This window comes from Ambystoma mexicanum, chromosome 4q (assembly GCF_040938575.1).
Source record: "Ambystoma mexicanum isolate Mex_15411 chromosome 4q, UKY_AmexF1_1, whole genome shotgun sequence".
Taxonomy (NCBI): Eukaryota; Metazoa; Chordata; class Amphibia; order Caudata; family Ambystomatidae; genus Ambystoma; species Ambystoma mexicanum.
In genome coordinates, this window is record NC_090928.1 from 542193048 (window position 1) to 542215980 (window position 22933).

Here is a 22933-nt window from a genome sequence, read left to right on the forward strand (position 1 = left end):
GATCACTTACAGACCAGGGGTACGCAATGGCAAAGCTGACGCTCTGTCCCGCATGGGTGAAGGAGAAGATGCATATGCAACACCAGACCCGGTAGCTATCATTCCGGAGGAGAAAGTCCTGGGCGCACTTACCGCAGCTTTACTCCGGACAACCTAAGAATCAAAATCCAATGTCATATGGATGCAGAGGCACAGCAGGAATGGGTTCTGAAGTGGGAGCAACACACGATCGCCAGTGAGCTACCATACTACCGGGGGCGTCTTTACATCCCGAACAAGGAATGGCAGGACCTAGTGATTACAAGTTACCATGATTCACTAGTGGAAGGACACCCGGGAGTAACCAAAACACTGGTCAAGATCAAGAGAAATTATTGATGGCCGACTTGGCGATAGGACGTTCTACAGTTCGCATTAAAATGCGGAATCTACGCACAGAAAAAATCAGTAAAAAAGCCTGCAGGTCTTCTGCGCCCTCTAGAGGTACCCCCTACACTCTGGCACACATTGTCACTCGACTTCATCACGGACCTCCCCCTCTGTAATGGTTACAACACCATTTTAGTCATGGTGGACTTGTTTTAAAAAATGGCCCACTTCATTCCATTGAAAGGTCTACCGACCGCTTTCACCTTGGCAAAAGTGTTCCTGGAACATGGTTACATGGGTTCCCAACAGTCTTGATACCAGATCGAGGCAGCCAGTTTATCTCAAAATTCTGGAGAAGAAGCTGTGAATTTGCAAAGATCGACGTTCGCCTATCTACCAGCCACCATCCTCAAACCGATGGCCAAACAGAATGGACAAACCAGACACTGGAGCAATATCTGAGATGCATGCTACATCAAACAGAAGACACCTGGAAGGACGTGTTGTGGATAGCAGAATATGCATACAACAACTCCATTCATACCAGTACAGGACAGAGTCCTTTCTACATTGTATACAGATGGCACCCATGAACGTGTGTTTTTGATCCATCCGAAACGCTAGAAATGCCGGCAGTAACGACCTTGCACACCACGATCACTCATGTTCTCAAAGAGGCAACCAAACACCTATCCAAGGCCAAAGAAAGACAGAAGAGATTTTTGGACCAGCACCGGAGAAAGGCTCCTGCTTACCAGGTTGGGGATGCAGTATGGTTAGCATCCAGGCACATTCCCATGAAGGGGCCCGAACATTCCACCCGAGATACCTCTGTCCTTATACTATCAAGGCGGTAATCAATCTGGTTGCTATGAGACTATTCCTACCTCCCAATATGCGAATCCACCCTGTGTTCCATGTTTCCCTCTTGAAACCGGTCCAGCCCAGCACACGGATCAAAACACCTCCAGCCCCTGTGGTCGTGGATGATGAACCAGAGTTTGAGGTCAAAGATATCCTAGACTCTAAAATGGTCAAGTCCAAACTGTACTATCTCATAGACTGGAAGGGGTACGGGCCTCAAGACAGAACATGGGAACCCAGCAACCATGTCCATGATTCACGACTGGTGAAATGCTTCTATCGTAATCATCCAACCAAACCTGGACCAGGGAGAGGTCCACCCTTGAGAGGGGCCTTGGGGGGAATACTGTCACAAGCAGCTACCCAGGATCACACATGCCAAGTCACCCCTGTATGGTAGTAGGATCTTTAGGGTGTGCCTGGACCTACAAACCGGTCAAACCGCGTGACATGCAGAGAGGAACCATCTGGACCTTGTCCTGGCACCTTTGGCACCAGGCTCATAAGAGAAGCATGAGGAGACACGAAGCTGAGGAAGCTTCCTGGCACCCCAAGATGGCGGAACACTAAGCCACTGCTCCTGCCTTCAGGCAGGCTAGATGTTTGGGTGTGACTGGGTGTGGCTGGGTACTTAAGCACCACCCTTGCCTGGGATCATGCTTCGAGCTGCTCTGCACTATCACAGCGTGACGCTCACTGTGACCAGCTCCCTGCAATCAGCATGAACGGGAACTTCCATCAAACTCAGCCGCCCGCCTGCTGCAGAAAAAACACAGTTAAGCTGGACCACACTTACCCGAGAATCCTGCTATACTTAACCGGGGATCCTGCGCCGTAGTCCGGACACATACTAAGAACTCCTGCTTCTTCGCCATCAATTCACGGCACTGACACCTGAAAAGTGGAAAAGACAGGTCAGATTATGAACTCTGAATAGGAAAAGCATTGCATTACCCTCTGCAACCGCAACACCAGTGTCTCACGCATACGTCAAAGTGGCCACTCGCTTACCTGTCATCGTGGCTCCGCACTGCGCTCTGGACCCTCCTGCACTATTCCCAGGTGCCAGAGTCGGATCGGCGCACGTGAACTCCTCCTGGCAAATTCCGGCACCTGCAAACAACGAGAATGCGAAAGTTAGATAACTAAAAAGACCAAAAAGACAGCTAGAAGACAAAGAGAGACAGTGAGAGAGAAACACTATATCCTGCAAGTAACAGACCACAAAAGCAGGCAAGGGCAAGATGGGTCATTGCCACAGCTGGTCTGGGCTTGTCTGTCAAGACTATCAGACTTTTTAACTGGATTGACCAAGGAATCTGCTAAGTCCTCCTCACTGCTAGAATTACTGCACACCCCCAGTGTCCCTTCCTCCTCCTCACCTGATGAGGTAGAATAGTTCAGCTTCTTTCTTCGGGGGTGTCGCGCTGGAGTCTTCTTCTTTGTGAGCAGATACGGTCTGCCTCGAAAGGAAGCCACTGTGACTCTATATAGAGAAATTCACAATGACTCCTCTCTGCGACAGCCAGATATGTTTCAGGGGAAAAAGCCACTAGGGCATGAAAAAAAAAAACCACGATGCACCGAAGAGGACTGTCGATAGGCTGATCCGATGAGAGGTAACTTGCCGTTACTGAAGCAGAAATCTCCGGAGGAGCACTCCAAAGACAGGTGTGAGGATGCAAAACACACTGCCACAAACGAGCAGAACGTAGAAGAAGGTGGAGAGGCAGGGAACCAGGAAGAAGAGGCAAGGTAAAACAGGTAGACTGGTAGCAAGGAAGGAAAATTGGAAGCAGGGGAAAGGTAAATGAAGGAGGACTAATACGCAGAAGGATTCACAGAACGGAGCGCACGCAACACGGGAAAGCACAGTTGCAACGCGCTGAGCCGCCGAGTAACGAATGGTGAAATACTAGATGGGCGGCCATGTTGGAAAAAGACTAGACCGCGGGATAGCGTTTCGAGGAAACGTGGTGGAACAGTCTAATGGCGTCAGAGTTTCCACCTCCGCCAGACTCGCCAGCTGCCAGCAGTCGTGACAGTATGCCCCCTTCGAACACCCCTTCCTCCCGGTTTATCTGGATGAAGTCTGTGAAACTGGAGTAGAAGTCGGGGGGCATGGACCTGAGTCTCTGGTTCCCAAGTATCCTCTGAGGAGGGATAGCCTTTCCAGTGTATGAGATACTCAAGGCGCCCTCGATGGTATCGAGAGTCACGGATTTGTGAGACTTCATATTCATCCAAGGCAGAAGTGGGCTGGATCATTAACTTGGGTGAAATTTGCTTCCTAGTATCAGGTACCCTCCGTCTGAGGGTCTTTGGCAACTTTAATCGGTAGGCAACTGGATTGACTCTGGACTCTATTTCAAATGGTCCGATGTACCTGCGAGATAGTTTGGAAGGGCGAACCAACCCAACGGGGCAAGAACCTTGTGGACAGCATAACCTTTGTGTCTGTACCCCAAGTAGGCACTTGACTCTGATGTTTATCTGATTGCTTCTTATACCGTCTGCTGGCCTCCTGTAGGCTTTGTTTAGCCGTGTCATGAGCTTCCTTAAGCTGTTTGAGTGTAGTCTCCAAAGACGGGATGTTGGTCTCTTTCCAGATGGTAGGTATAATGGATCGAGGATGGAACCATACGTACAATAAAAGGGGCTGAGACCCGTAGCGGAATGTACCGCATTATTGTATGCGAACTCAGCGGTAGGAAGTAAGGCTACCCAGTTGTCTTGTTGTTGACTGACAAAGCATCTCAGATACTGTTCCAATGTTCCGTTGAGCCTTTCGGTCTGGCCGTTTGTTTGGGGATGAAATCCTGATGAAAGGGCTCTCTCCATGCCCAAAAGTTTACACAAGGCCTCCCAGAATCGGGAGGTGTATTGGGTACCTTGATCCGACACGATCTTCTGGGGCAAGCCGTGTAGCCGAAAAATATCTTTGAGAAAAACATCCGCCATGACGGAGGCTGCCGGTAACTTGGACAGCGGAGAGAAATGAGCTAGTTTGGAATAAGAGTCCACAGTGACCATAATGCATGTACAACCCTGGGAACTAGGCAGTTCAACGATGAAGTCGGTAGAGATGGACTTCCAGGGACCCAAGGGGATCGGATCTTGGTGTAATAATCCCAATGGTCTTTGGGTGGAATGCTTGTTCTGCTGACACACTAAACACGATTGTAGGTAGGTCTGTGTATCAGTCTTCATGTTTGGCCAATGGAAAGAACATTTAAGCAATTCCAACGTTCCTCGTATCCCTCGATGTCCAGCGGTTTTAGAGTCATGACACCATCGAAGAACCTGTTGGCGGAGTCTTTGTGTGGGCAAGAAGAGTCTTCCTTGGACAAAGCACAGACCATCTTTACAGCTGACTGGCAGTCTACTAGTATCCAGTGCTGACCCATTCAGAGAGGCTTCTCTCACTTCCTGCATAAAGGAGGACACCAAGGTGATAATTCAGGTGTGTGGAAACATCATCTCCTTCCTGTAGGTCGAGTTAGTGTCATCTTGGCGGGACAATGCATCCGTAATCTGGTTCTGGGTACCAGGTATGTAGGTTATGGAAAAATCGAATTGAGCAAAGAAGTGAGCCCCTCTGGCTTGGCTGGTGTTGTAACATTCTTGTTGTTTGAGGATTTGTAGATTCTTATGATCTGTACGTATTTGGAAGGGATGAAGACTCCCTTGGAGTAGATGTCTCCACTCAAGGCAAGCCGGTTTCATGGCAAGGAGTTCCCGTTCAATGACAGAATAGTTCCGTTGACTTGGGGTCAAAGTCTTTGAATAGTAAGCCACAGGATGTTCCCGGCCTTGGTCAGATTGAAAGCTGTTCTCAGCTTCTACTGACCAAATAAAGGATCTGGAAGATTTCTTTAACAAGGAAGTAATGGGAAGAGTAAGTTGTGAGAACTCTGGAATAAACTTCCTATAGAAATGTTCAAGTCCCAAGAAACGTTGTATTTCTTTGATGGATGTGGGTGACGGCCAGGCTAGTATGGCTTCGACCTTTTTGGGATCCATGGTGATTCCTTGCTCAGATAGAATAAATCCCAGATAGGACAAAGAGGACTGGGCAAAGGTACATTTCTCCGGCTTTACCAAAAGGTGGTGTTGTTGTAATCTGTGTAAAACCTCTTTAACTTGGGGGATATGGTCTTCCTGATTGCGGGAATACACTAGGATATCATCCAAGTAGACCACTGTGTTTTGTCCCAATAGATCCGAAAACAAACGGTCCATGAACCTTTGGAAGATTGAGGGTGCATTAACCAGGCCAAAGGGCATCACCTGATAGTCATACAGGCCGTAGGGTTTGCGAAAAGCCGTCTTCCATTTGCCCCCCGCTCTGATTCGAAGTAGATGGTAGGCATTCCGTAGATCGAGCTTGGTGAAGACTACTGAGCCTTGGACAGCTTCCAAAATTTCGGAGATGATGGGCATCGGATAGCGGTCCTTGATGGTCATTTTATTTAAGTCCCCTGTAGTCGATGCACGTCCTCAACTCCTTGCTGTCTCACTTGGGGATAAAAAACAACGAGGCTCCTGCAGGTGATTTAGAAGAGCGGATTAGTCCATTAGCTAGATTGTCATCGAGGTAACGCCTGAGTAGAGCCTTTTCTGACACAGATAGGGGATACAGCCGTCCGAAAGGAACCAAAGCCTGAGGGACCAGGTCAATACTACAGTCCTCAGGTCTATGCTGAGGAAGTGCAATGGGTACCTGTTTCTGAAATACTTCCGAGTATTCAGAAAAACAACCTGGAATACAATGAATGGAACTCTTCTCCGTAGCGCTTACCGTCTAAACGGTTTCATGTAATGGTTCTGGTAAACACTCCCTTTAACAGTACTTGGAGTGAAAGCTCATTAGGTTGTTAGTCCAATCCACCGTGGGGTTGTGCTTCTGAAGCCAACCGATTCCCAAGATGACGGGGAAATGAGCAGCACGGATAATGTCAAACAGTATCTGCTCCTTGTGTTGCTGTATAGAGACTTGTACCATCTCGGTGGTGTGGGTTATGAGTCCAGAACATAAGGGAGTACCGTCCACCCCTTCAACCTTCTGATCTTCTTTCTTGGCAATTCTGAGTAGACCCACCTTATCTGCCCACAGGGTGTCCAGAAAGTTACCTGCGGCTCTGCAATCCAATAATGCCTGAGTGTCAACCTCCTTATCTCTGAAACAAAGTTTGATTCCTATTACCATCAGTCGCAGGTCTTCGGATGTTTTTGCAGAGGTTACCGAGAGTGTGGTGTAGGAACAAGGGAGAGTCCCTTGGTAGTCTGTCCCACCAACTACCTAGGGCGTTCGTTTCCCGACCTTCTGGGAGGTACATCTGGGCGATCCCTCAATAGATGATTTGCCGAACCGCAATACAAACAGAGATTCTCATCTCGTCTCCTTTTCTTCTCTTCTTCAGTCAAAGGAGGTCTGGTGGTACCGATTTGCATGGGTTCATCTCAGGCATTCCGGGTAGCAGGTGAGGAGGCAGGAGTGTGAGTGTCCGGGAATGAGGTAGAGCAACGACTCTTCTTCCTTTCGTTCTTCCGTTCGGTTAAACGGAAATCAGTCCTTAGAACCGCTGCTAGTAGATCCGAGAAGGAGTCAGGACGAGGAATCCTGGCAAGTTCGTCTTTAAGCTCTTCCCGCAATCCCCTGTGGAAAATTGTGTACTGGGCTTGTTCTTGCCAACCAGCCTCAGTAGCCAATTTCTTGAAGGTGGATATGTAGGTGAGTAGGTCGAAGTTCCGTTGGCGAACATCCAGTAAGTCCTCACTGGTGATGTGGGCACATTCCCTCCGAAGAAAGGTCTGTTTCAGGAGGTCTTTAAAAGCAGCGTAATCTTGTAGGACTGGATCGGACTGGGAAACCAAAGGGGTTGCCCATGCCAAAGCGTTCCCGGTTAAATGCGTTATCATAAAACCCACCTTAGCATGGTCCGTGGAAAAGGTATTTTGTCTGAATGTGAAATGTATATTGCAGGCTTCTAGAAATTCCTTTACCTTCCTTTCGGAGCCATCAAACTTCCCTGACACGAGGGGTAAAGGGGGTAGATCCGTAGACTGTTGTTCTCTAGTGGCTACTCTCTGCTGGAGAGCCGCGTTATCGGTCTTGAGTGTCTGGACCTCAACCTGGAGGTTCTAGACCGCTGCCACCAGCTCTTGTAATTGCTGCGGCGTGGCCATGTCTTTACTCTGGCGTGGCAGAGAGACAGTGAGAGAGAAACAGACTCGCCAGCTGCCAGCAGTCGTGACATTGACTCCACATCCAGAGGAACCAGTGAAGCAACTCGGTTCTGCAGAACAGGGAAACTAGCACCCTACAACTGCGCCCCTGCGGAGAACCATCAGGACGGAGAGCCTACCAAATAAAACCACAAGGAAAGACTCCAAGGCCATTGCTGATATCCCAGAGCAGACCAGACCTCTAGAGTTGGCCAAGCACAGCACACCCCAGGGAAAACTAGCAAACGTCCACACGCCTAGCAGTGCCCGACGCCCCGGCGGAGATAAGGTGAGCGTAACAGAAACCCACAAAATTCTCCCAGTGCATTTGGGACAGTACTCATTCAAATTATTCAAAAGATGTCCTATTTCTCAGTGCAGTTGCATGAGCAGCCGCTTTCTTTGATACATGGCTCTTTTCAGAAAAGCTAGTAGTAGTAGAATCTGCTGTCAGAAGATAAATAACTGTTGGCCTATAGGTACGGCTATTGGCTGACCTGAGCACTGGCAGTATAGTAAACCATCTGATGTTGGTGTAAGCAGGACAGAACAATAAGAGATGGACAATGCCCTCTCTAGCAGCAACACATGCTGGGAAATCCACAAGCTCCATTTTGCTGTGGTTACTCTCAACTGCAAACAATGAAATCTTGCACGGGTGAGCAGCCAGTGGTCTCTAATTGTAGAGCCCCAAATTAAATAGGGCTGGATCTCTTCCACTCGGCTGATCACTGCATGCGCGCTATCTGAATTGGTTGCAAACTACATGAAATCTCTTTTCCTCTTAAACACTTCTCGCATACTACTTTTATAGGATCTCATTTGGCTTTTAGTCAACAGATGCACTGGTGGTGAAAGTGCCCGAATATTTCCACTGGACAATGCTCCATCACTATAGGAGAGCCACAGGATTTTCCTCCAATTGTTGCTAAACATTAGGGACTTAATAATAAAATGGCATACAGATGCGTACTCATTTGCCCAAAGCCTAATCCAAAACATTACAGGAGCCAAATCCTACTGGTCCTCCCAAAATTCCAAAATTCTGAGATACAGGGAGCTGATCCCGGAAGTCGCAATACCATTCTTAAAAATGTGTTCCCTTTCACCTGAATTTCGGGGGCTTTCTGGAAGCCCCAAAGTGGTGCTCCATACAAAGTGACTGCTTTCAACTGGGCAAAGTACATTTTTAGGACAACATCCAATTGTTGTCCCTTTCAGAGGGACAGAAATTGAGAAATCCCTCTCACTTGTTGATATTGATATTGATATTTTATTTATATTGCGCTCGTACACAAGTGTTTCAGAGCGCAACGAGGCAAGGGAGGGGAACAAGGGAGAACAAAAACCACGATCTTAGTAGGACCAGTGACACTGAGAACGTGCAAGTGCATGGGAGAGGGAGAGGGATAAGTGCAGGGGAGGCAGAGTGAGATGGAAGGTGCTGAGCAAAATAAAATAAGTAAATAAAACATGTATAAATAAATAAATAAATAACAAAGGCAACAAACAGTGGTAGTGCAGCCAGCAAGTGGCAAGTGCTAGGGATAAGGCAACAGACAGGGTGTGTCTGAATAAGTGCAGAAAAAGAAAAAAAGCAGGTGAGACTGAAGGGTTACAGATGCAGATGGAATTGTTGACTAAACTTGGCAGATTGTCGCTTAATATGCCCTTTGCAAGTGATTGTCTCTGAGAATCTGACCCCCAGATAGTCAGATTCCTTTACTCTGGGAATAATTTCTCTGTTACAGAGCATTGGATGCATCTTCGCCGATCTCTTTCACCCTGTGTATCCCATTGATGCTGATTTCTTGGTATTGATATTGAATCCTGGATCTTCCATAAAGGCTGAATAAGCAGAGATCATTCAGAACCCTTGGGGTTCTGGCAATTAGCACTGTGTCATCTGCATATGCCAGAACTGGAAATGCCCAAATCCCCAGATACAGAAAATTCACCCTTGTGTCCACCAAAGCCGATTTATATAGAGGGTAAAAAGGATCGGAGCTAGGACACACCCTTGGCGGAGGCCACATCTGACCGAGAAACATGCGGTGCAGTGTTCCCTCACACCACTGCGCACACACGCCTCTTTCTCACCATCCAGTGCCTGCAATACCACCAAGATATCCTCCGTGCAGCCCATGGAGCCGAGCACGGTCCACAATCTTGATCTGTCCACTTTGTCGAAGGCTGTGCTCAGATCCATGAAGGCAAGGTACACTCTATCTCCCCTACAGAACACTGAATTAGAAACAAGTAAATAAAGATTGAGGCTCTGTTCCATGGTCCCCACCCCAGGGCGAAATCCAAACTGAATGTCTGCAAGAACCAACCTCTCCATCAGCCAGGACTCAATATGTCCCAGAAAAACCCTTCCAAAGATTTTAAACAAGGTCTCCAATAGTGAGATCAGTCTGTAGGACATGGGGCTTGGTGGGCCACCCCTTCTTAAAAATGGGGAAAATAATAAGCTGACTTCCACAAGGGTGGGTATACGCCCACATTCATACAAGCATTAAATACCCTAGTCAGCAAAGGAGCAAAAGTTCCAGATGATCCTGAAAGTGATCTGAAGGGATGGCATTGGGCCCGGTGCTCGGTAATGGGCCTGTTGCAGGATGGCTCGAGACACCACCTCTAACGCAAACTGTAAAGGAGGGTCACTTCTCCCTTGACTTCCTGCTTGAGACCCACCACCAAACAGGTCACCAAAGTACCCCACCCATGCCACATCTTCCACAAACATGCCGCTAGGCTTCTCCCCTTTGGAATCGGATGCACCCCCTTTCACAAACTCCCAAAACTCCTTCTGGTAATTCCTCCTCGAGGAATCCAGGAAGCCCTCCCATAGCTCCCCTTCTATTTCCTTCTTCCTTCTCTTTAGCTCCCAATGATAATGCGCCCTAGCCTGGGTGATGTCCTTTCTTGCGCAAATCTGTGCTTTCAAGGCCCTTAAAAGAGCTCTCTTGGCGGCAGTGCAAGCCTCATCAGATCACCCTCTGTTGCAGGGCTTATCCTTCCTCTTGTGGGTGATCGTAAATCCCTTGGCCAAGACCCCCTGTAGTTTCCTAAACTGTTCTACTACATGACCGGCCGATGCAGTACTATCCAGAATATCATAAATAAGGGATAGGTTCTCCGATAAGATGTGTAAATCTAAATTTGTTTCCCGTATTCTTTCCCATTTGATTCTCCTGGACGTAACTGGATGCGGATTTAACAGGCATGCTGGGATGTCTTTGTGGCCCAACCCCCCTATCACACCGTTCAATTTTAAGCATATAGGCTGATGGTCACTGCTGATCTTCATCAGCACCTCAAAGCCCACAATGCTATCCACAATTCTAGGGTGATACAGAAGTAATCAATTGTCGAGGGACCCTGATGATTGTGGAATGTGCGGTTACCTGGTATGTCCGGGGCTATGTGTCCATTCACTGTGCGTATTCCCCATTCTAGGAACCAAAAACACATTTGGAGACCCTTAGCACACACCTGTTCACCTTTCATCTTCGGCAAGGGGATATTCAATGTCTAATCCTCCAACGGGTCTAGTATATCATGTGGCACACCTGGACCCATTTTAGGGTTAAAATCTCCTCCCCAAATAGATTGCTCTTTACCATTCCTCTCATTAAGGAGTAGCTCATCCAAGAACCCCTTAACATTGGCTAACTTCTCTGCCCTAACCAGTTCAAACCTAGCATCCGTGGAGAGTTTCCTCATCGCAGTGGCGACAAGTCCACTGACGACCAGAGATGGGTCAGAGACCACAGCGATTGTAAAATAAGCATCCAAGGCCAGCTTCCTCGTTGCAGTGGTGGCAATAAGCCCACTGACCACCAGAGATGGGTCCAAGAACCCAACTGTTGGAAACAAAACTTCCAAGGAGAGCTTATTTGTTGCAGTGGCAGTAATAAGCCCACTGACCCCCAGAGAAGGGTCTGGGACCTCAACAAAAGGGAACTGAGCAAGCAAGGAGAACGTCCTCGACGCAGTGGTGGCACAAAGCCGAGTGATCAACAAAGAAGGATTCGGGACTTTGCTAACACCAAAACAGAATGGCAAAGTGTACATCGAGCTGAACAACGTGAGAAATAACTTTTTAAACACTGGGAGAAGGGAGTCATTCTACTGGGGAAAGGGCTAAATGTATTGGGACAAACTCTAAAGATGCCAGGGGAAGGTAGTCATTCCCTTTGGCCTTGTCGTGAACTGTGCCAGGACAAGGGAGTCATTCTCCTGGCTCCGAAGTGGTACTTGTGCTAGAGATGCCAGGGGAAGGGAGTCATTCCCACTGGCTTTATTGGAAACTGCATAGATCCATACCAGGAGAAGGAAACCATTCTCCTGGATGTGGAAATTATATAATGGCTGTGTGAAACCTGCAAGCCAGGGAAGAGAGTCATTCCCCTGGCATTCTTGTTGCAAGAGAACATTATTTTAAAACACTATCTGAGCATCAGGAGAAGGGAGACATTCTCCTGGAGTACAAACTTTCTCTTAGATTATCCTTTAGTTGTAGTGTGAGGGATAGAAGTAGGTTGTGACACAGGACAGTGGAGTTTGATTTGACGGACATTCTGACGGATCCTTTAGTATTAGTGTTGAGGCAGAGAAACCCCTCTCAGAAGATAGGGATAGTGAGGGCCTCTTTATGCACAAATAAAAGTCTATAACCGCCACCATGCCACCTTTGTGTCAGTTTCCTTCTTCGACACACTTATAGCCCCCAGTCGATACACCTTCTGCAGAAATCTGTGTGCAAGCAACATCCTGTCATTTATTGTTTGATATAGTTAAGTATTATATTAAGCATGATGTGAAAAAACGCTATATTGCCACAACAAATGAACATACTTTAAATTACAGAAGGCAACTTTGTGATTTTAGGTTTGAGCAAATAGTTGTAGGCAGCCTGCTTGAGTAAGTGTGCTATCTCACTTACAGTTGTGAAAGGCCCTTCATCTCCCTGGTCATTTGTGTTTTCATGGCTGTGGAGCATAGAGCATTGTCCAGGGCAAGCAAAAAATCCTGGCCCGGCCTCCTGCAGTGCAGCCTCTCAGAATGGTAGTATCTCTGAGGCTCCTACTGCACATTTAGAGCGAAATGCCCACACGCCCTCAGGTCCCACATTTAAGGCCTCCTTTCTAGGGGGGGCCAGGGAGTAGCCTTGGGGGCATGGCCCCCCTGACCATCTGCTGGAGCCGGGCAGGCTTCCAGTGGTCCCATACCCTAAGACTTAACTGGGTGCAAAGTCGTTCAAGAAGATAGGTCAGTGGAAGATGGCAGGGAAAGGTGGGGGTGGATCCCTGGGACTTGGCTTTGTCTGGGCTTCCCCAATTCATCTCCTCTCACATCTCTAATCACAAAGCACTCTCCCTGACCCTGTCTCATTTCTCCTCCCACCATCTAATCCTGCCAAGTGACAACCCAGTCCACTGGAACGGTCTAACCTGCTCCCCACCTACACCTCGATTCTGCTTTTGCTACCGGATGTTCCTCCTTTCTAGGTATTACCAGTGGGTCTAGTTTCACCAACAGATGTTATCACCTATAGTCCTGCTGCTGCTCTGGGTTCTATCTTTAAAGGGGTATTCACCCCCCCACCCCTCGATGTTACACAGGAAACTTTCCATGCCTCCTTGCACTTACCCAGAGCCGCACTACCAGGGCTGCACTTACTCATAGCCTGATGCCCTGATCGCACTTTCCCCCTTCCCTCTCCCTTCCACTTCCCCCTCTGCCTTCTCCTGCACTTCTCTTGTCACACTTGAATGATCTGAATGACACACGGCCTAGTAAGATCGTTTGTCTTGTCTTCCCTTTGACTTCTCTCCCTTGTCTTGTGGCGCCTAGAAACACTTGTGTACAAAGCGTTATAAATGCCATATCATATCATATCACCTTTTCTACCACCTTCACCTCATCCTGGCACTTCTCCCCCACCTCAACCTCCTCCCTCTCACTCTCTTCTCCTGAGGTTACCTCATCTGTGTCAGTTCCAGCCTTTGATGTTATCATCTTCTACTTCCCCTTAGGTTTCACTACCTGCTCTTACACCCTGATTCTCTCCACCTTCTCATGGCTTCCACTTCCTTCCTGCAATGTTATCAAGTCCCCCTTCAAACACCCTCCTTGTAGTCTTAGCACCTCACCATTAACTCTCCTCCTTCTGATATTACCACCTCTTTCCTTTAGCACCCGCTGTCTGATGTTCCACCTTCTCCTTTGCCATATTAACTCTCACCACTTCCTCCTGTCCTCGCCCTCATATGTTACCATCTAATCCTTGTGTCACAGGTTTCCCCCTTTCTCACCTGTTTTCGTTGCCTGATGACTTCTTTAGAAGGAGTCTTCTTTCGTATGGTTCGGGTCTTATACAAGCCCGCTCGGCCGTCCTCGACTTCCAGTGTTCGTTCAGCTTCGATGTCCGGGATCAAGGGGAAACTCCAGGAAACTCAGAGAAAGGGATAAGAAGCACGCGGAGGCGGTGCAAGGATTCCGGGAAGGCTGGATAAGAAGGAGGGAAGGTAGATTGGAAGAAGGGTTTCCTGGAACCAGGAAACAACAGAATAGTACCAGGAAGAGTACGGAGCACACGTCCGATCACAGCTAGCAGCAGCGTTGAGACGTGCGGGGCCACAGGGGTGTGGCCTCTTTATAGAGCACGCTGTGTAGAACGCGAAGACTGGTGAGCGGTGTTCTGGGCTTGCAGCCATGTTGGTAATATTATGGAGTGTAGACCCCGACGTGTCAGGGACCAGGAGGCCCAGAAAGGGTGAGTTTGATGGTTCATGACACCTTAACCATCTTGGCTCACCCCACTTACTCCTGCTCTCCTGTCTCTGCTTTGTCCATCCACCTCTCCAGTCTTCAGCCTTTTTTAAAACATAAGCCTTCTGCAACCCTTAAAGAGAAAATGCATGGGTGCTTTTATACTGTGATCTCACCTCCTCCTGGGCGAGACTTTCAGTGAGAGTCTGCACCTCTGTCATGGAATGAGGGCTTGGAATGATGGTTTTTTTTTGTTTTATTGTTTTTATTTTTTTTATTGTATTTGGTTCACAAAGAGAAAAAAAAATTACATTTCATTAGAACCTTTACAATCATTAATCAACTAATACCATTTAACATTCCCAAAAATGAGGGCTTGGAATGATGTTGTCCCCGAGTGCCCCTGATGCTGCTTTGGGTTTGGCGGGCTGGACAAAACCTATACGTGGCCTGCATACTATTTTCAAATGTAAATGTTCTCTCTCTGACCTTGCCTGATGCTTTGCTGAGCTGAGGTATCCTGTATTTCAGCATGTGGATTATGTGCTGGAACCACACTTAGAAGCATTTGTAAACACTTTATTTCAATGTTCACCTTGAAACAGGGAAATTGTGTTCCAAGCTTGAGAATCTCTTGCCAAGGAAAAATACTTCTGTAATTTTGCTTTTTGCAATGTTTTCTCAACTTTAAGGAAGTTCAGGTTTTGTAACATTGAGTCCTCCGTGCTGCGGAGTTCAGTGCGGGTCCCGCAACACTGTGAACTGATTACTTTGATGTATCATATGAAACATCAACTATATCTAAAACCATGCCACCATCGTCAAGTGAAGGGAAATTATTTCCTTTAAAGGGAAATGTGTTGTTTTCCATGCTGAAACTTTAGGTCTGCCTAGAGGGCGCTTCGGTGTCAGGAAGTACAGGGGACACAGTTCCTGCTCCCATTACGCCAACCTTTTTGAAGGCCTAATGCCTGCCCTGGAGGCTCAGGCAGAATTCTCGTTCTGGTGTCGTGAGACAAGGGCAACGGAAAGCACCAGGTAGCAGTTTTCTTGCTGGCATTTGGAACTCTTAGAGTGTTGTGGGAATAACATATCAGCAAGATATCACCAGCAGAAGGGCTGAATGGCATCTTTGAACCGCAGCGTTAACCAGGCACGATCATGGACTCAGATGATATCTAGAGCCAGGAAAGTCCATGACATCAGCGGCAGCGCATATGCTCTGGAATCAGGAATATGGATCTGGTGGGGTGGAGAAGCAGCTGAAGATACAGATATTTGTTCACAACTGTGTTTACCACAGTAAGTGTATTCCTTGTCTCCTTACCTTATCCCCCTCTCAATTTCCCTGTTTCCTCTCTGCTCGCCTCTCATCTACAAGACCTGACATTCAGGGTCTCTCAATTGGGGAGGGGTGCATTATAATTTCCCTGCAAGGTCTCACAAGGGATTTGGGAAAGGTCAAGGCTTTTAGAGCTGGTTTGCCCTAATTGACAGTGTGGAAAGACACTAGGTTATAGGTTACCAGGACTGGCCTATACTGTGGTGTGATGGGGACATGTGATGGCATTCTCTCCATATTCCTATCACGGCCCAACATCCAATGACCAGAGTGACAGACGGGCTCCTGACTCACCACCTTGGGCATCCCTAGGACTAGGCAGGGGAATTCATCACAGTGCGTGCAAACAACACTTACCTGAAGTTATGCAGTTTAACAAGGGGGGTCCTGGGAGTCCCTCTGCCAGACATTAGGCCTGGTTACGAGAGACTTACCCAGAGTCTTTAGCTCACTATCCTTCACAAAGAAGAAATATCCCAAACATATCAGTCTTTGTCCTTCCCTAGGGCAGTCCAGCACCGAAATGCTAAGCAATTCTCCTCTGAACAAGAGTACCAGCAACAACCCCAGACATGTGTTTCGGTGTGGTTGGACCTCATCAGTAGGGAGGAGCTGTGCCTCTCTAAGAATAGTGAGCAAGGGGTCCACATCTGGATTCCCCCAGTAATTTAGGGGGAGACCCAAAGTTACTTAATTATGCAAATTGACAAGGGGGGTCCTGGGAGTCCCTCTGCCAGACATTAGTCCTGGTTACAAGGGACTTGCCCAGAGTCTTTAGCTCACTATCTTTCACAGAGAAGAAATATCCCAAACATATCAGCCTTTGTCCTGCCCTGGGGCAGTCCAGCACCGAAATGCTAAGCAATTCTCCTCTGAACAAGAGTACCAACAGCATCCCCAGACACGTGTTTCGGTCTGGTTGGACCTCTTCAGTAGGGAGGAGCTGTGCCTCTCTAAGAGTAGTGAGCAAGGGGTCCACGTCTGTTAGGCAGAAACCTGTGCAGTTCCCTCTGGGACCACTGCAAAAGATTTAAGTCTACAGGTGTTTGGCAGTAAACCCACTTGGTAGCAGTCTGTACCACACAGATTCACTTGGTAGCTGTGGCTGAGCAGTCAGACTTCCCTCAAGAAGAGTTAAGCAGTATACAGAGTATTCACAATAGGTCAAGAGAACACAGTAGAACAAGTAAACACTGACCAGGGCTTGGTGTAAAAGAGATATAATTATTTATTTAAAACCACATCTAGGAAAACACACAGGCACTAATAGTAAGCAATTCAAAAACACGGTCACTAAAAGATATACACTCCCTTAAAAGAATATTAGACAAGTCTTAAGTAAAGCCCCACTTATTTTCAGACAGCGGTGAGTGCTTAACGTAGATGGCACTCTAATAGTTCGTTTTTAAAAGGGAGAGAAAAGCAGAGAACAAGTTGAAACAGATCCCAACACTTTTACAAGAACATAACAAGAGAGGAAGGCAAAGTAAAAACCGTGAAGTTAGAGTTCAATAGGCCGGATCCACTTTAAGAGGATCAAACGAAATGTGTCCAAGGTCACACAGTTGCAGTGCACAAAAGTCTTGTAACGGTTCAAAAAGGAGGTGGACCAAAGAAAGGGACCAGTTAGAGGGTCAAGGCAGCCAGCCCAGTCCAGAAGGTTAAGGAGTTATTATTACCTTGTAGCAATCTTTAGAAAGGGAGGCCTGGCGGACGCAGTACCTTAAAGTGGTGAGAACGCTCCAGCGGGGGCAGTTGTTCCTGGCAGCGGATGCAAGTCGGTGCTTCGTCCGGGGGAAGAGAGGATCTCGTCGTGGAGGAAGACAGGAGTCTGTTGCACTGCCAGGGAAGAAACCAGCCGCAGAGTTTCTCAGGTACAAGGAGCAGTTCGTTGATTTGCGGTTCAGTGGTGAGTGGCTATCCGGCCGCCGGGTTGCTTGGCACGGGCAGTTCGACCACAAACCGGTCTGGGTTGCGAAGAAGGAAGGTAAAACTGGTTGTGCCCACCAGTCAGGGGAAGAAGCCTCTCCAGCCGGGAGATCTTCTCTGTCGTCGGGAAGTGGTGAGTCGGTTCCGCAGGGCTCCACCGGTGGTGTCGTCGTGGTAGGTCGGCTCAGCTTCTCCCTCGTCGGATTCTGAGGTCCTGTGGCGACTTCTGAAGTTCCAGTCCCCAAAGCCCTGCTTTTATGCAGCATACCCCCATTCACTCAGCCTAGCTGTCAATCAAACATGCTAAGTGGTGAGCCGGCCGGCTCACCACTTGGGCCAATCAGACAAGAGTGCGACTTGAGTTACCAAGGTAACTCAGTCCAGGGTGCCTAAACCCCCTCCCACACCCCCTGTGGTACCCAGACAGAGTGGCACCACTTTTGGAGGCTTCTGTGGAGAAGCCCGCCAAAAAGTGGAACAAAGGGCTCGACTTGGGTTGGAGTCACAGAAGAGAACACAAACGCCATTTTAGAATCGAGTCCTGGCAAAAAATACCAACCGGCGAATTAATATTAAATAAATAAACCGGCGGTATGTTCGAGGCTATGAGAATTAAATAATTAAAGTTGGTAGCCTCGAACAATGAGAAAATCCCATAGGAAAATATTCGCGGTCGAATATAAAACGTAGTTTCCACTGCCACCAGCCAAAACTCGATCAGGGGGGACGGAGACGTGCCCCCTCGACTAACAGACCCCGGGGCAATCGAATTGCCCCGACCAGTACGTCCACAATATGATGGTTTGTACTGGTTTCTGTTAATAATTTGGGACTAGTAAAGCCAATGGTGACTTTACATGCCCTGGGAGACAGTAGTCAGTCCCAGGGTATGGAGTCTATGGTGGGGGGGGTCACTATGACACCCCTGTGTTACTGCCCGGAGGGTGCTGTGTAACACACCCAATAAAAACACATGAGACCCTATGGAGTAAAGGACCCCATAGCCCATAAAACACATTAACAGTTAAAGGAACACCATAAATCATGTCCAAGAGTGGGAGAAAATGAGTCTCACTCTTGGCAGGAGAAAAAACAAACTCCAGAAATCCAGCAAAGCTGCTGGGGGACTCACTAGGTTAGGAAATTCAGCCTAAAGAGAGAATTCTCCCTAACCCCCCCCCCCAGACTAAGGGACAGGAGGATTTAATCCACTCCTGGATGAATCTCATACCTCTAGTCGATGACATACATCCTAGAGAGACCATCAGCATTTTGGTGGTGACACCCTGACCTATGTTCTATGGTCAAATCAAAGGTTTTCCTTTGTAAGCTATATGATTTACAAACCCTTTGAGGAACATCAGTCTTTTTAAAGTTATAGGGGATCTGGTTGACCAGTCCCTCAGAAGTTGTTACAACTTCTGAACCTGAGTTAGGCTTTTTCAAGGAGTCCTTATAAAGGATTCCCTTAGATCTAGAGGGGCCTCCAGAGGTCCTCACCACCTCTCTGTTGGGAGACGGTTGGGTTTTAGGCCTCTTGGTTGGAGGGGATGGAGATAAGCAAGGTACATGCTTCTCCTTCCTCTTAGATCTACCTTTACCTACTTTAGCAGTATCCCCCTTAAGTCTAGGAATTGGGTTGGAGTCTTCTGTGGAAGGTCCAACAGTCTGAAGGTTTTTGGCCTTAGACTTTTCTTTTCTGGTTTTCCACCAGCACTGAGAATGACCAGTTCTCTTAGGCCTAGTTAGGGTTCCAGTAGGTCTATCCACCTCTTCCTCAGAAGCAGGGGGAGTCACAGACTCCATAACTGGGGGAACAATGATGGAGCTTGGTTGGGGCTCCCATTTCCCTAACATTTTAGCCTGAAATTTGCCTGGGTTAGAGGTCAATTTACCAACACCAGGGCTTGTAGTGGGGGTCTCAGTAGAGGTTCCCACAGGCTTAGAGTGGTTCCTTAAGGTGGCCTCTCTAGCCAATTTGGTTTGGTTCTGGGTCTCCATACTGGGAGGCCTGGGGGTACTGGATACTACTCCTAGAGTTCTTAGATCATTCCCCAACAGGACTCTCCCAGGCACCTCAGTCTGAACACTGACAGGAATCAACACTGTCATGTCATTACACCGAATGAGGGCTGGTAGAATTGGAACCATTTGGACAGGGCCTCGAGACATCTTAGTGGGACCTGTGGGTGCCTTATCAACATCCTCAGGCCTGAAAAAGCTTTCATCCACTACTGTTCTGCTGGCCCCAGAGTCTCGCCTGGCAGGAGTATCCTGGCCATTGACAAGAACACTGTCCATATAATAAACTTTAGAGTTTTCTGGTATGGAGTTGTACACCCTCCTATTCTGATCACTAACCAGACCCATGGACTCTACTGTTACACTTGCTTGAAGACCCACAGGTTCTTCAGCAAAGACTTCAAAGTGAGCACTGGCCATTTGGGCTTCCTCCTCAGGAGTGAAGGCTAAGGAGACTGTGCTGATCCCTGTAGGTTTACCCTTACATCTGGGATCTCATTTGATGTTGTCAGTTGCCCCACAGGGATAGCATGTTCCAAATGCTCTCTGGAAGGGTGGCTTGGCCTGACCTCCTTCTGGTTTGTGACCAGAAGGTACACTAGCCTGTTGTGGTTTACCCTGGGGCTTACCCTGGTTATTTTGTTGTTTGGGGCCCTCTTTGGGTTGGGAGGTATTAGAAATCTCTTGGTTCCCTTTTGGTGGCTGCTTTCCCTCATCCTTTTTCTGAGTGACCCCTGAATCCTTGTGAGTAGCCCTGTTGGCAACCCACAAGTCAGCAGCCTTAGCTAGTCTTCTAGGATCTAATTCCTTTGAATCAGCCAAGTGCTGTCTGAGCTCAGGAGAGCAGGCATCATAAATTGACTCCAACATTACAAGATTTCTCAGTCCCTCATAAGTGTTCACCTTGTAACCCTTAATCCATCCCTCTAAGTTTTTCAAACACTCACTCACCCAGGTAGCCGAAGGGGTACCATCATGCTGTTTGAGGGTCCTAAACCTCTTAAGGTACTGGGAAGGGATCTTCCCAAATCTAGCTATTAAAGCTAGTTTCACACATTCATAATCCTTCTTATCCACCTCCCCCAACTCCATTACCACATCAGTTGCAACAGGGGGAAGCCTAGAGAACAACCAGGGAAGTAACTCATTCCCTGTGATGTCCTGGAGCCCATGATTATACTCAAACATTTTCAACCAATCTAGGTTCATACATACCCACTAATTCCTTAGGCATACGGGGTCTTTTGGGACTGGAACTCTTAGAAGAACCAGAGGAGAGAGAAGCATTTTCCACAGACAACTTTTTCATTTCTAATTCGTGATTAAGCTCTATTTCTCTGAGTCTTAACTCAGCTTGCTTCTGCTCAGCCTGGGCATTCATTCTTCTGAACTCTAGCTCTTGGTTTCTTTCAGATTGAGCAATAAAACAAATTCAAGCTTCATTTTTTCAAGTTCAAAATAAGCAGGGTTACATGTGGGACCTGGTATAGGCCCAGTAGGTAAGGCCGATAGATGCTCAGAGTGGCTAACTTCATTAGGTTCACTTTCCTCTTCTGACTCATTATCAAGTCTTTGATTCAGATCAATACCATCACTGTTTTCTACATTTGCTGGGGGGTTAGATTCCTCTGTACCACCCAGACTTTGGTTTTCTAACAATCTTTCTATAAGTTCCATTTTCCTGCCCTTCACAGAGAGATTCTTATGTCTACACAATACTTTTAAGCAATCAGCAGTTTTGGCAGACAATGATTCTAGGGTATAACTCTCCATAGCAGACATAGGCCCTCATTACGACCCTGGCGGAAAGTGACTGACCGGACCGCCACAGCGTAAATAGCGTTTCCGCCATTGCACGAAGGAGCAAAGTGCGGCCCATTCCGACCCATCGGGCACGAGCACCACGGCATGGCGGAAGTGCAAAGTCCGCGATGGCGGAAATGACCCCAAAACGGCCCACACCGCCGCCGTACGGCGCCCTAGGTGCAATACCGCCACCCATCACAGCGGACACCGCAGTGTGCGCCTACCGGAAAGTACGGTGACCGGAAATATACGGAAACGGAAGTAAAAACATGGGCCCGGAACGGGAAACATCCCGCGTACACCTATAAAACCACTAAAACCACACAACCACTAAAAACACTACCCTGAGACACACCCCAACCCGTCATCCACCCTAGCGAAACCAAGAAAAATGGGAAAAGTAGCGAAGAAAGCGTGCGACCGCAAGCGGCAGGTCCACTTCTCCCGTGAGGAACTCACCGTGCTAACAGAGACCCTCCAGGAGAATGCTGCCGTCGTCTTCTGCACGCAAATGACCAGGACGGCACTTGCAAACAAGAAGGCCATATGGGCTCTGGTGGCACAGCGGGTAAGTGCGGTGGGGACCGCACCCCGCACCCCACAGCAATGCCGAAAGCGATGGGACGACCTGCGGATACGCGTCCGCAGCATACTCTCTGCCAACCGCAACATTGCCACAGCCACCGGGGGAGGTCCTGAATCACCCATCAAGTTGACCCCCTGGGAAGAAATCTGTGCCTCCACCATCGGAATGGAGAGCATAGAGGGAGTCGGAGGGATGGAGAAAGGAGTGCAGACATCCGAAGATTCAGGTAGGTGGGCCAGATAAAACAATGCCAAATCCACAAAGTCCATCCATGTGAAGTACCATGTGTCCACATAGTGCAACAGAAACACATGTCCAGGAGAACGTCCACACACATCGGCCTGATAGCGCACGTTAAAACCCACAATAAATACATAAATAATTAAAAACCCCTAAAACACGCACTACACGTGCAGCAGGCACACCCTAACTGCAGGCTGCCAAACAACTGCACCCTCACTCCACACACAAATGAAAGCACCTCCAAGGCCCCGACCCAAATCACCCTCAGGTACCACCCCAATGCATGTGATACAATGCCATTCCAATTCCCACAGACCCATCAATAACCCTCGCCCTCCTTTACTCCACCACAGGGTCCGATCCAAACGACGAGCATCAGGACACCCCTACCAGCACACCTGCAAAGAGGGCCAAGACCAACGGCCAAAGACCCTCCACCTCAGCTGCACGCATCAAGACACGGCAGCAGCACAAATCAGGTGGCAGCACAGAGGAGGGAACATCAACAGGCACCCCAGCAGCCAGCATGCCCACACCACCACCACCATAGGTCCCCCCAACGGATGCCACAGAAGGCACTGCCTCTAGTGGCAGCAGCACCATAGGTGACACCCCATTGATGGCAGCATGCTCCGACACAGAAGACGGGGATGTCGAAGTCAGATCCATCCATGACCTGTCTCAATCCCCCTGTCTGTTCCATCCCGTACACCATGAGGATACCACGCAGGGGCACCCACAAGACGACGACTGGCCATCCCCCA